Raw genomic sequence first — 13,715 nt, 5'->3', positions numbered from 1 at the left:
ACTCATTGCTCTTTGAAAGCATGGAATATGATGAGAGATGCATTTTGGAGAATCAAATTTGGGTGTGAATTATATTGTAAATGGCAGAACCCTTGGGACCATTAACATACAGAGGGATCTGGGCACGTAGGTCCACAATTCCCTAAAAGTGGCAACACAGGTGGCCAAGGTGATTAAGAAGGCATATGGCATGCTTGCCTTCATCAGCCAGGTACAAGAGTTGGGAAATCATGTTGCAGCTATATAAAACCTTGGTTAGGCCACATTTGGAGTATTACGTGCAGTTCTGGTCACCACACTACCAAAAGGGTGTGGAAGCTTTGGAGAGAGTGCAAAGAAGGTTCACCAGGATGCTGCCTGATCTGGAGGGTGTTGACTATGGAGAAAGGTTAAATAAACTAGGATTGTTTTCACTGGAAAGGCTGAGGGGAGACCTGATGGAGATCTACAGAGTTATGAGAGGCATAGACAGGGTGGATAGTCAGAGGCTTTTTCCCAGGGTGGAAGTGTCAATTACAAGGGGGCACAGGTTGAAGGTGCGAGGGAGAAAGTTTAAGGGAGATGTGCGGGGGAGGTTTTTCATGGAGAGTGGTGGGTGCCTGGAACTCATTGCCAGAGGAGGTGATAGAAGCAGGCACATTAGCAACATTTAAGAGGTATCTGGATGGGTACATGAATAGGGGGATATGGTAGTGAGGGTAGAAGGTTAAGTTTATTTAGGGCATCATGATTGGCACAGGCTTGGAGGGCCAAGGGGCCTGTTCCTGTGCTGTACTTTTCTTTATTCTTTGTCGATGCTGAAGATTTTTGTCTTGTACTCATCAGGACAAATGGAGGAAAACCAAATTTTAAACACCACAATTTATACTGCAGGAGAAAAGAGGTGCTGATTGGTTAGCAGGTCAACTCCGGCCGAGGCATTGCCATGAAGCAAGGCTTGACTGAATTTATTTTGTTTGCAGAGAACTGCTCACGCATGTGAATATATATTGTCTCTAGCAAGTGTAAATGAACCATGCTACAAGTTCAACTGACTTGTTAAATTGGTTGATTATGTAGCTTCTCTTCGGTGTTCTGACATCTGGCTAGAACAGTCCAGAAGGAAGCATGCTCACTGAGCTCTTCAACTGTGGAACAAGAGTACTAACAAAGAAGCAGGAAGTGGATGATCCCTGGGTGGGAAACAGATACCCTCACCATCTCCCTTCAAGGAAAGTCATTTCCACAGAATCTGGCTGGACATTTGCTCAATGCCATCCAGGCTAAGCTGATGCAGTGTTTGTTCATAGTCCTTCTGCAGCTATTCCAGAACTGTCTCTGCATCCTCTGGGACCAGGGCTTTTTGAGGATCTCCTACACCAGTTGCTTGGTCTGTGGTGTGCTGTTTGGCCTCCAGGTTCAACTTTACATTGTCCCTGGTCAGTCTGTGCTCATCTGACAGTGCCCTTCCCCTTGTTGCTGCACCACTGGGATGTTCACCTTTTCAGCAATGATGATCTTCACCACTGCTGCTATCATTTCATTCCTGGGCATCTCCAGCTGGTACTTTCACAGGATTATTAAAGTGTGCCTAGTCATATACTTGCATCCAACAAGTCACGTGCTGTTTTTTAATTACTTGACTTGGGAGGTCACAGTCCCTATTGCTTGCTCTGTGGCGGCACCTCAGCCAATCATCTTCCTTTTTCTCCTGTCGTATAGATTGTTGTGATTACTTAATAGAAACATAAAAAAACTAGAGCACAAAACAGGCCCTTCGGCCCCACAAGTTGTGCCGAACATATCCCTACCTTTTTAGGCCTACCTATAACCCTCCATCCTATTAAGTCCCATATACACATCCAGGAGTCTCTTAAAAGACCCTATTGAGTTTGCCTCCACCACCACTGACGGCAGCCGATTCCACTCGCCCACCACCCTCTGTGTGAAAAACATCCCCCTAACATTTCCCCTTTACCTACCCCCCAGCACCTTAAACCTGTGTCCTCTCGTAACAGCAATTTCCACCCTGGGAAAAAGCCTCAGAATCCACCTGATCTCTGCCTCTCAACATCTTATATACCTCTATTAGGTCTCCTCTCATCCTACGTCTCTCCAAGGAGAAAAGACCAAGCTCCCTCAGCCTATCCTCATAAGGCATGCCACTCAATCCAGGCAACATCCTTGTAAATCTCCTCTGCACCCTTTCAATCTTTTCCACATCCTTTCTATAGTGAGGTGACCAGAACTGAGCACAGTACTCCAAGTGGGGTCTGATGAGGGTCTTGTATAGCTGCATCATTATCCCCGGACTCCTAAACTCAATCCCTCGATTGATAAAGGCCAGCACACCATATGCCTTCTTAACCACCTCCTCCACCTGCGGGGCCGATTTTAGAGTCCTGTGGACCCGGACCCCAAGGTCCTTCTGATCCTCTACCGTACTAAGAGTCTTTCCCTTTATATTGTACTCCTTCATCCCATTTGACCTGCCAAAATGGACACTACGCATTTATCTGGGTTGAAGTCCATCTGCCACTTCTCTGCCCAGTCTTGCATCCTATCTATGTCCCTCTGTAACTTCTTGACATCCCTCCAGACTATCCACAAACCCCACCAACCTTCATGTTGTCGGCAAACTTACCAACCCATCCCTCCACTTCGTCATCCAGGTCATTTATGAAAATGACAAACAGCAAGGGTCCCAGAACAGATCCCTGGGGCACACCACTGGTGACTGACCTCCAATTAGAAAAAGACCCATCTATACCCACTCTCTGCCTCCTTTGGGCAAGCCAGTTCTGGATCCACAGGGCAGCAGCCCCTTGGATCCCATGCCCTCTCACTTTTTCCAGAAGCCTTGCATGGGGGACCTTATCGAACGCCTTGCTAATATCCATATAAACAACATCTACCGCTTTCCCTTCGTCAATGTGTTTAGTCACATTTTCGAAGAACTCCTCCAGGCTTGTAAGGCATGATCTGCCTTTGACAAAGCCGTGCTGAGTATTCTTGAGCATACTAAACCTCTCTAAATGCTCATAAATCTTGTCCCTCAGGATCTTCTCCATCAGCTTACCAACCACTGAGGTTAGACTCACCGGTCGGTAATTTCCTGGGCTATCCCTATTCCCCTTTTTGAAAATAGGAACCACATCCGCAATCCTCCAATCCTCCGGCACCTCTCCCATCTCCATCGATGACGCAAAGATCATCACCAGAGGCTCTGCAATCTCTTCCCTCGTCTCCCACAGTAACCTGGGGTACATCCCATCCGGACCCGGCGACTTATCTATCTTGATGCCATTCAAAGATTCCAGCACAACCTCTTTGTTAAAGTTTACATACTCAATCTTTTCAGTCCACCGCAAGCCCGCAGTACATCCACCCAGGTCCTTCTCCTCTGTGAAAACCGAGGCAAAATATTCATTAAGCAGCTCTGCCATTTCTACTGGTTCCGTACAGATTTTCCCGCCTTCTCTTATCGGCCCTGTTCCTTCACGTCTCATCCTTTTACTCTTCACATATTTATAGAAAGCCTCAGGGTTTTCCTTAATCCTCCCTGCCAAGGCCTTCTCGCGACCCCTTCTGGCTCTCCTAATTTCCTCCTTTAGTCCCTTCCTACAAGCCGTATACTCATCTAGATCTCTATCTTCGCCAAGCTCTCTGAACCTTTTGTATGCTTTCCTTTCCTTCTCGACCTAGGTCCCGCACAGCTTTTGTGCACCACGGTTCCTTTAACCTACCAACTCCTCCCTGCCGGGGAGGTAGTGGAAGCGGATACGGTAGTGACTTTTAAGGGGCATCTGGACAAATTCATGAATCCCAGGTGCCGGGATTCAGATGTTTCAGGAAGGACAGGGAGGGAGGCAAGAGAGGGAGTGGAACTCTAGACAGACATTCCTTGAAAAACTGCCACCTCTCTTCAGTACATTTCCCTGAGAATACCCCCTTTCAATTTACTACTCTATGCTGCCTTATGTCTTCATATTTCCCCATACTCCATATAAACGCTTTCCTAGCTTGCCTGATCCTCTCTTTTTCCCATGCAAGCATAAAGGAGCTAGAGATATGATCGCTATCCCCAAGATGTTCTCCCACTGAGAGATCTGACACCTGTCCAGGTTCATTGGTCAGTATCAGATCAAGTACAGCCTTTCCTCTTGTAGGCTTGTCCACATGCTGTGTCAGGAAACCCTCCTGAACACACCTAACAAACTCTTCCCCATCCAATTCCCTTACCCTAGGGATATTCCAATCTATGTTTGGGGAAATTAAAGTCTCCCATTACAACTCTGCTATTATTGCAACTCTCCAGGATCTGTTTCCCTATCTGCTCCTCCACCTCCCTGTTACTATTGGGCGGCCTAAAGAAAACTCCCAGCAAAGTGATCGACCCCTTCCCACTCCAAACTTCTACCCACAGAGACTCTGTAGACAATCCCTCCACAGCATACACCTTCTCTACAGCTGTGACATTATCCCTGATCAGCAGTGCCACTCCACCCCCTCTCTTGCCTCTGGTGTGGGAAAACTCCACTAGTAGTCAGACTTCGAGATTCAGAAAATACGATTTATTAAACAGAGCTCCGGGAGATAAGGCACAAGTTCGTAGAATACCTTTTCTCACTAGAATGTCGGGAGCGGTCCATTTTTATACCCTTTACACAATGGGTAAGCCGGTGATTCGAACATTATCACATCGTTTAAGCAGGTACAAACAGATATAGACATTTAACATAGTATTGTTCTTATGAATGGGTACATTTCCTCATGTCTGTATCTATCAATGGTTAGTTTCGGCTCATTCAGGTGTTAATTGGTTTCCTCGCATTCATATTTTCCCGCCTTCCCCAAGGCTAATCTATCCTCTTTGTTTCGGGTTTTCCTTATCTTAAAAGATGTCTTGACCCTTGGCTTGGCTTCCTGAGGTGTTTGTTTGCTATGAGTCACTGTCTGTGATTTGGAAATGGCTTGTCTGTTAGGTTTTGATTTAAAGTGATTTCTGATCAGTGGGAGCCGGTGTCTGCTTTTTGGCTTCTTTCCCAGTTAACTCTTTATGTGCCAAGCAGCCATTTTAAAGTGTGCTCTCCTTGTATTTTTCCCTTTACACCACCCTCCCTGTCCTTCCTGAAACATCTGAATCCCGGCACCTGGGATTCATGAATTTGTCCAGATGCCCCTTAAAAGTCATGACCGTATCTGCTTCCACTACCTCCCCCAGCAACAAGTTCCAGGCACCCACCACCCCTGTGTAAAAAATCTGCCTCGTACATCTCCTTTAAACCTTGCCCCTCGCACCTTAAACCTGTGCTCCCAAGTAATTGACTCTTCCACCCTGGGAAAAAGCTTCTGACTATCCACTCTGTCCATGCCTCTCAATCTTGTAGACTTCTTTCAGGTCTCCCCTCAACCTCCGTCGTTCCAGTGAGAACAAACCACATTTCTCCAACCTCTCCTCATAGCTGGTATGCCCTCCATACCAGGCAACATCCTGGTAAACCTTTTCTGCACCCTCTAAAGCCTCCATTCTTCTGGTTGTGTGGCGACCAGAATTGAACACTATATTCCAACTGTGGTCTAACTAAGTGTGGTGAACCACTGTAACTACATGTGTATGCCTGGACACACTCGTGCTGCACCTGGCCCGAGACCCCTCCCTTTCCACCAGAGCGAGGTATAAAGGTGATGGTTCCTCCTCACCTCAGTCTGGGCCAAGTCAGCTACAAGGGTGTGTTCCTGTTCTTTGTGAATAAAAGCCTGTTAATTTCACTCACTCACTGGAGTCCTCGTATCGTGATAGTGCATCACTAAGGTTCTATGAAGATGCAACATGACTTGCCAATTTTTAAACTCAATGCCCCGGCCGATGAAGGCAAGCATGCCTTGACTACGTTGTCCACCCGCATTGCCACTTTCAGTAACCTGTGTACCTGTACACCCAGATCCCTTTGCCTATCAATACTATTAAGGGTTCTGTTTACTGTATATTTCCTATCTGCATTAGATCTTCCAAAATGCATTACTTCACATTTGTCCGGATTAAACTCCATCTGCCATCTCTCCGCCCAAGTCTCCAACTGATCTATATCATAGAAATCATAGAAACCCTACAGTGCAGAAGGAGGCCATTCGGCCCATCGAGTCTGCACCGACCACAATCCCACCCAGGCCCTATCCCACATATTTTGCTCACTAATCCCTCTAACCTATGCATCTCAGGACTCTAAGGGGCAATTTTTAACCTGGCCAATCAACCTAACCCGCACATCTTTGGACTGTGGGAGGAAACCAGAGCACCCGGAGGAAACCCACGCAGACACGAGGAGAATGTGCAAACTCCACACAGACAGTGACCTGAGCCGGGAACCGAACCCGGGACCCTGGAGCTGTGAAGCAGCAGTGCTAACCACTGTGCTACCGTGCTGCCCCGTATCCTTCCGTATCCTCTGATGGTCCTCATCGCTCTCCGCAAATCCACCAACCTTTGTGTCATCCGCATACTTACTAATTAAACCAGTTACATTTTCCTCCAAATCATTTATAGAGATTACAAACAGCAAAGGTCCCAGCACTGATCCCTGAGAAACGCCACTTGTCACAGCCCTCCATTCAGAAAGGCACCCTTCCACTGCTACCCTCTGTCTTCTTTGACCAAGCCTGTTTTGTATCCACCTTGCCAGCTCACCTCTGATCCCATGCGACTTCACCTTCTGCACCAGTCTGCCATGAGGGACTTTGTCAAAGGCCTTACTGAAGTCCATGTGGACAGCATCCATTGCCCTACCCTCATCAATCACCTTTGTCACTTCCTCAAAACTCGTTCAAGTTAGTGAGACGTGACCTCCCCTTCACAAAACTATGTTGTCTCTCACTAATACGTCCACTTATTTCCAAGTGGGAATAAATCCTGTCTTGAAGAATGCTCTCCAATAATTTCCCTGCCACTGATGTGAGGCTCACTGGCCTGTAATTACCTGGATTATTCTTGCTACCCTTCTTGATCAAAGGAACAACATTGGCTATTCTTCAATCCTCTGGGACCTCCCCTGTAGCCAGTGAGCATGCAAAGATTTCTCTCAAGGTCCCAGCAATTTCCTCCCTTGCCTCTCTCAGTATTCTGGGGTATATCCCATCAGGCCCTGGGGACTTGTCTACCTTAATGTTTCTCAAGAACCCCAATACCACCTCCTTTTTGATCTCAACATGGCTCAAACTATCTACACATCCTTTCCCAGACTCATCATCCACCAAGTCCTTCTCTTTGGTGAATACTGATGCAAAGTACTCATTTAATACCTTGCCTATTTCCTCTGGCTCCACTCATAGATTCCCTCCCTTGTCCTTGAGTGGGCCAACCCTCTCCCTGGCTACCCTCTTGCTCTTTACATATGTATAAAAAGCCTTGGAATTTTCCTTAATCTTGCTGGCCAATGCTTTTTTGTGACCCCTTTTAGCCCTTCTTACTCTTTGCTTCAGCTTCTTTCTACTTTCCTTATATTCCACATTTGCTTCATGTGTTCCCAGCCTCCTGGCTTTGACGAATGCTTCCTCCTTCTCTTTGATAAGGCTCACAATATCTCTCGTTATCCAAGGTTCCCAAAACTTACCATACTTGTCCTTCATCCTTCCAGGAATGTGCCGGTCCTGAATCCCTATCAACTTACACTTGAAAGCCTCCCACACGCCAGATGTTGATTTGCCCTCAAACATCTGCCCCCAATCTACATTCTTTTGTTCCTGCCTAATATTGTTGTCATTAGCCATCCCCCAATTTAGCACCTTAACTTGAGGACTACACTTATCTTTGTCCATCAGTACCTTAAAGCTTACTGAATTGCGGTCACTATTCCCGAACTGCTCTCCTACTAAAACATCGACCACCTGGCCGGGCTCATTCCCCAGTACCAGGTCTAGTATGGCCCCTTCCCTCGTTGGACTACCTACATACTGTTTCAAGAAGCCCTCCTGGATGCTCCTTACAAACTCTGCCCCATCCACGCCCCTAGTACTAAATGAGTCCCAGTCAATATCGGGAAGTTAAAATCTCCCACCACAACAACCCTGTTACTTTTACATCTTGCTAAAATCTGCCTACATATCTGTTCCTCTATCTCCCGCTGGTTGTTGGGTGGCCTATAGTAAAACCCCAACATTGTGACTACACCCTTCCTATTCCTGAGCTCTACCCATATTGCCTCGCTGTATGAGCCCTCCGAGGTGTCCTCCCGGAGTACAGCTGTGATATTCTCTTTAACCAGTAGTGCAACTCCCCAGCCCTTTTACATCTCCCTCTATCCCACCTGAAACATCTGTATCCTGGAATGTTAAGCTGCCAATCCTGTCCTTCCCTTAACCAGGTCTCTGTAATGGCAACAACATCATTGTTCTAGTACTAATATGTTTCAATGCAATCACTTCTCATTCTTCTAAGTTCCAATCAGTAGAGTCTCAACCTGTTTAACCTTTCAAACAAAGAGAACAAAACTCGGGAACAGGCCTTTAGGCCCACCGAGCCTGCACCGCCTTTCTAAACTAAAGATCCTTTACCTCTACACAGTCCGTATCACTATTTCCTGCCTCTTAATTTATCTGTATGATACCTCTTAAAGATTGCTAGTATCTGCTTTTACCATCTCCTCTGGTAGTGCATTCCAGGTACTTGCCATCTTCTGTGTAAAAAAAACTTGCTTCTCACATCTCCTTTAAACTTGCCCCTTTTACCATAAACCTCTGTCCCTTAGAAATTGACATTTCTACCCTGAGTAAAAAGATTCCAACTATCCATTCTATCCAGGCGCCTCATAATTTTGCAGCTTCTATCAGGTTGCCTCTCAGCCTCCGATGTTCAAATAAAAAAAAGTTTGTCCAATCTCTCTTCATAGCTAATACCTTCCAAAGTAGGAAATATTCTGGTAAACCTTTTCTGTATCCTCTCCAAAACCTCCACATCCTTCTGGTGGTGTGTACAGAATATTCCAAATGTGGCCTAATTAAGTTCTACACATCTGCAACATGACTTGTCAATTTCTATACTCTATGCCCTGACCGATGAAGATAAGCATGCCATATGTGCTCTTGACCTCCTTATCCAGTTGTTTTGCCACTTTCAGGGAACTGTGGACCTATATGCCTAGAGCCCTTTGTATGTTAATGCTTCTAAGCGTTCGACCATTTACTGTGTATTTTCCTTCTGTATAAGACCTTCCAAAGTGCATCCTTGCACTTGTGCAGATTAAATTCCATCTGCAATTTCTCTGGCAAGTCTCCAGCCTATCTATATCCTGCTGTATCCTCTGCCAATCCTCCTCACTATCCGCAACTACCCCAGTCTTTGCGTCATCCACAAATTTACTAATCAGATCACTTACATTCTCCACCAAATCATTTGTATATATATATATATCACAAACAACAGAAGCCCCAGCACTGATGGGGAAGTTGTGGCATAGTGATATTGTCACTGACTAATAATCCAGTGACCCAGGGTAATGCTCTGGGGATCTGGGTTCAAATCCCACCACAGCAGATGGTGAAATTTGAATTCAATAAAAATCTGGAATTCAAAGTCTCATGATGATCATAAAACCATTGTCAATTGTCATAAACACCCATCATGATTCACTAGAAAATCTGCCATCCTTACCAAGTCTGGCATACATGTGACTCCAGACCCACTCTCTTTGACTCTTAAGTGTCCTCAAGATGGACAATAAATGCTTGCCCAGTCAGCAACACCCACCTCCCATGAACAAATAAAAACAACCGATCCCTATGGAACACCACTGGTCATAGATTCCCAGTCAGAAAAACACCCTTCCACTGCTGCTCTGTATCTTCTATGACCAGGCCAGTTCTGTATCCATTTTACCAGCTCACCGTGGATCCCATGTGACTTCACCTTCTGCATCAGCCTGCCTTGAGGGGCCTTGTTAAAGGCCTTGCTAAACTCCATGGAATCCGAACAGTTGGCAAGTAAGTGTAGACTGGGGATGAGCATGGGACGAAGGCCAAGCTAACTAAGAAAGAGCAGGCTGGAGGAGGTCAAACTCAGTGGGCCTGGAGTGCATCTGCTTCAATGCAAGGAGTATAATAGATAAAACAGATTAACTTAGAGCCTTAATTCATGCACAAAACTTGGATGTGGTTGTGGTAACGGAGACTTTGTTTAAAAAATGGGACAGGACTGGCAGCTAAATATTCCGGGATGTAAGTGCTTTAGGCAAGACGGAGGAGAAGGTAAAAGAGGTGGGGGAGTTGCAATACTGGTTAGGGAACATATTATAGCTGTACAGAGGAAAGACATCATATAATAAGACACTGGGTAGAGCTCAAACAGGAAGGGGGCAGTCATTATGATGGGGGTGTATTACAGGCCTCCCAACAGCCCACGGGAAGTTGAAGAATGGATATGTAAGCAGATTCTGCTCAGATATAGAAATAATAGGGTTGTTGTAGTGGGAGATGTTAATTTTCCTCATATTGACTGGAAATCCCATAGAGCTGGGGGTCCGGATGGTGAGGAATTTAAGTGTTTCCAGGAAGGTTTTTTGGAACAATATGTGGATAGTCCGACTGGACCTAGTACCAGGGAATGAGCCTGGCCAGGTGATCAAACTTGCAGTGGGGCAACATGTGGTGAACAGTGACCACAATTCCATAAGCTTTCGGATGCTCATGGGAAAGGAAGAGTGTTGTCCTTGGGTTAAGTGCTAAATTGGGAGAAGGCTAACTACAAACGGATTAAAAAGGATTTGGCGGCTGTTTGGGAGAGGCTGTTGAGGGCAAATCCACATTTGGCATGTGGGAGTCTTTTAACGAGCAGTTGGTCGGAGTGCAGGACAGGCATATGCCTGTGTAAAGGAAGGACAGGAAAGGTAGGATTCGGGAACCGTGGAGGACCAGGGAAATTACGAATCTAGTCAAAAAGAAAAAGGATGCATACATGAGGTGTAGGCAACTAAAAACAGATGAAGCACTTGAAGAATACAGGGTAAGTAGAAAGGAGATCAAACAGTGAGTTAGGAGGGTAAAAAGGGTCACACAATGTCCTTGGCAGATAGGATTAAGGAGAATTCCAAGGCATTTTATACATATATTAGGAAAAAGAGGGTAGCTAGAGAAAGAGTTGGTCCGCTCTCGGATAAAGGAGGGAAATTATGCATAGAACTAAAGGAAGTGGGTGAAATCCTTAATGAATACTTTGCATCGGTATTCACAAAGGAGAGAGACATGTTGATTGGTAGTGTCTCAGAGATATGTACACACTTTAGAGCAAGTCACCATTACAAGGGAGAAAGTATTAAAAAGCATTAACATAGACAAAATCCCAGGGCCAGATGGCATACATCCCAGATGGAGACAAGAGATGAAATTGCTGGGCCTCTAACAGAAATCTTTGTTTCCTTGTTGGCCACCGGTGAGGATTGGAGGATAGCCAATGTTGTCCCGTTATTTAGGAAGGGTAGTAAGGATAACTGGATAATTATAGACCAGTGAGCTTGACGTCAGTGATAGTGAAATTGTTGGAGAAGATTCTTGGAGATAGAATCTATACCACATTTGGAACTAAATGGTCTTCTAGTGACAGGCAGTATGGTTCTATATGAGGGAGGTCATGTCTCATGAATCTAATTGAGTTTTTTGAGGAGGTGACAAAAGTGATTGTCAAGGGAAAGGCCATGGATGTTGTCTACATGGACTTTGGTAAAGCATTTGACAAGATCCCTCATGGCAGGCTTGTGCAAAAGATTGAAGCACATGGGATCAGGTGTGAATTAGTTAGATGGGTTCAGAACTGGCTTGGCCATAGTAGACAGGTGGTAGCAGTGGAAGGGTATTTTTCTGAATGGTGGTCTGTAACTAGTGGTGTTCCACAGGGATCAGTGCTGGGACCTCTGCTGCTTGTAATATGTACAAATGACTTGGAAGAAAACGTAGCTGGTCTGATTAGCAAGTTTGCAGATGATACCAGGATTGCCGGAGTTACGGGTAGTGATGAAGATTGCCAGAGAGTACAGCAGGATGTAGATAGGCTGGAAAAATTGGGTGGAGAAATGGCAGATGGAATTTAATCTGAACAAATGCGAGGTAATGCATTTTGGTAGATCCAATTCAGGTGGGAGCTATAAAATAAATGGCAGAACCATCAGGAGCACAGACACAGATTGGAGTGTGCAGGTCCACAGGCAGCACAGGTGGAAAAGATGGTGAAGAAAGCATATGGCATGCTTGCCTCCATTGGTTAGGGCATCGAGTATAAACGTTGGCAAATTATGTTACAGTTGTATGAAACGTTGGTTAGGCCACATTGGAATACTGTGTCCAATTCTGGACACCACACTACCAGAAGGATGAGGCGGCTTTGGGGAGAGTACAGACAACATTTACCAGGATGTTGCCTGGTATGGAGAGTATTAACTATGAGAAGAGATTGAATAAACTGGGATTGTTCTCCCTGGAAAGACAAAGGCTGAGGGGTGACCTGATAGAAGTTTATAAAATTATGAGGGGTATAGATAGGGTGAACAGTTGGAAGATTTTTCCCAGGGCAGAAATGAAAATTACAAGGGGGCACAAGTTCAAGGTAAGGGGGAAAAGTTCAGTAGAGGTGTGCGGGGGAAGTTTTTTTAACAGTGGTGGGGTCCTGGAATGTACTGCCAAGTGAGGTGGTTGAGGCAGATATGTCAGCGACATTTAAGATTTGTCTGGATAGATATATGAACAGATGGGGAATAGAGAGATACAAGCAGTTGGACTAGTTAGGACAATGTGATCAGTGTAGGCTTGGAGGGCCAAAGGGCCTGTTCCTGTGCTGTACTGTTCTTTGTTGTTCTTTGTTCTCCTTTTGTGAATATTAATGCAACGTATTCATTAAGTACCTCAGCCACTTTCTCCGGCCCCACATTCGATAATCCCTCCATACCAGGGATCATCCACATGAACTTCTTTGAACAGCTTCCAATGAAATAATATCTTTCCTTGAATAAGAGCCCAAAACTGCTCACAGTACTCCAGATGTGGTCTCACCAATACCTCGTACAGTTGCAGCAAGATTTCCCTACTCTTATACTCAAACTCCTTGAAATAAGGGCCAACATTTCATTAGAAGAATGAGGGGATCTCACAAAAACATATAAAATCCTGATGGGACGGGACAGACAAGATGTGGGAAGAATGCTCCCGATGTTGGGAAAGTCCAGAACCAGTGTTCACAGTCTAAGAATAAAGGGTAAGCCATTCAGGACTGAGATGAAGAACTTCTTCACTCAGAGTTGTGAACCCATGGAATTCTCTACCACAAAGCTGTTGGGGCCAGTTCATGAGATATGTTCACGAGGGAGCTGAACCTGGCCCTTGTGGCTAAAGGGATCAAGAGGTATGTAGAGAGAGCAAGAGTGGGATACTGAGAGTGCATGATCAGCCATGATCATATTGAATAGTGGTGCAGGCCTGAAGGGCCAAATGGCCTACTCCTGCACGTATTTTCTATGCTTCTATGTTTCTATTAGCCTTCCTGATTACCTGCTGCATCAAAATGCTAACTTTGTGTTTTGTGCACAAGTACCCCCAAGTCCTTTTGTTTTGCAGCTTTCTGCAGTTTTTTTTCCATTGTTCTCCCTTCCAAAATGAACAACTTCACATGTTCCCACATTATAGACCATTTGCCATTTTTTTGCCTTACATACTTAACCTATCAACTGACTGTTTGTTTGTATCTCTCTCATGACTTCTGT

General features: G+C 45.3%; 1 protein-coding gene across 2 annotated transcripts in view; it reads left to right on the top strand.

Moving 5' to 3' along the window:
* The window catches only part of LOC144500325 (transforming acidic coiled-coil-containing protein 3-like), a 69,870-nt gene that overhangs the window by 39,551 nt on the left and 16,604 nt on the right, over nucleotides 1-13,715 (top strand). The window lies entirely within an intron of this gene.

This window comes from Mustelus asterias, chromosome 1 (genome assembly GCF_964213995.1).
Source record: "Mustelus asterias chromosome 1, sMusAst1.hap1.1, whole genome shotgun sequence".
In the NCBI taxonomy this organism is placed as follows: Eukaryota; Metazoa; Chordata; class Chondrichthyes; order Carcharhiniformes; family Triakidae; genus Mustelus; species Mustelus asterias.
Note: the sequence above shows the minus strand (reverse complement) of the source record. Positions and strands in the feature narration are given on the sequence as shown.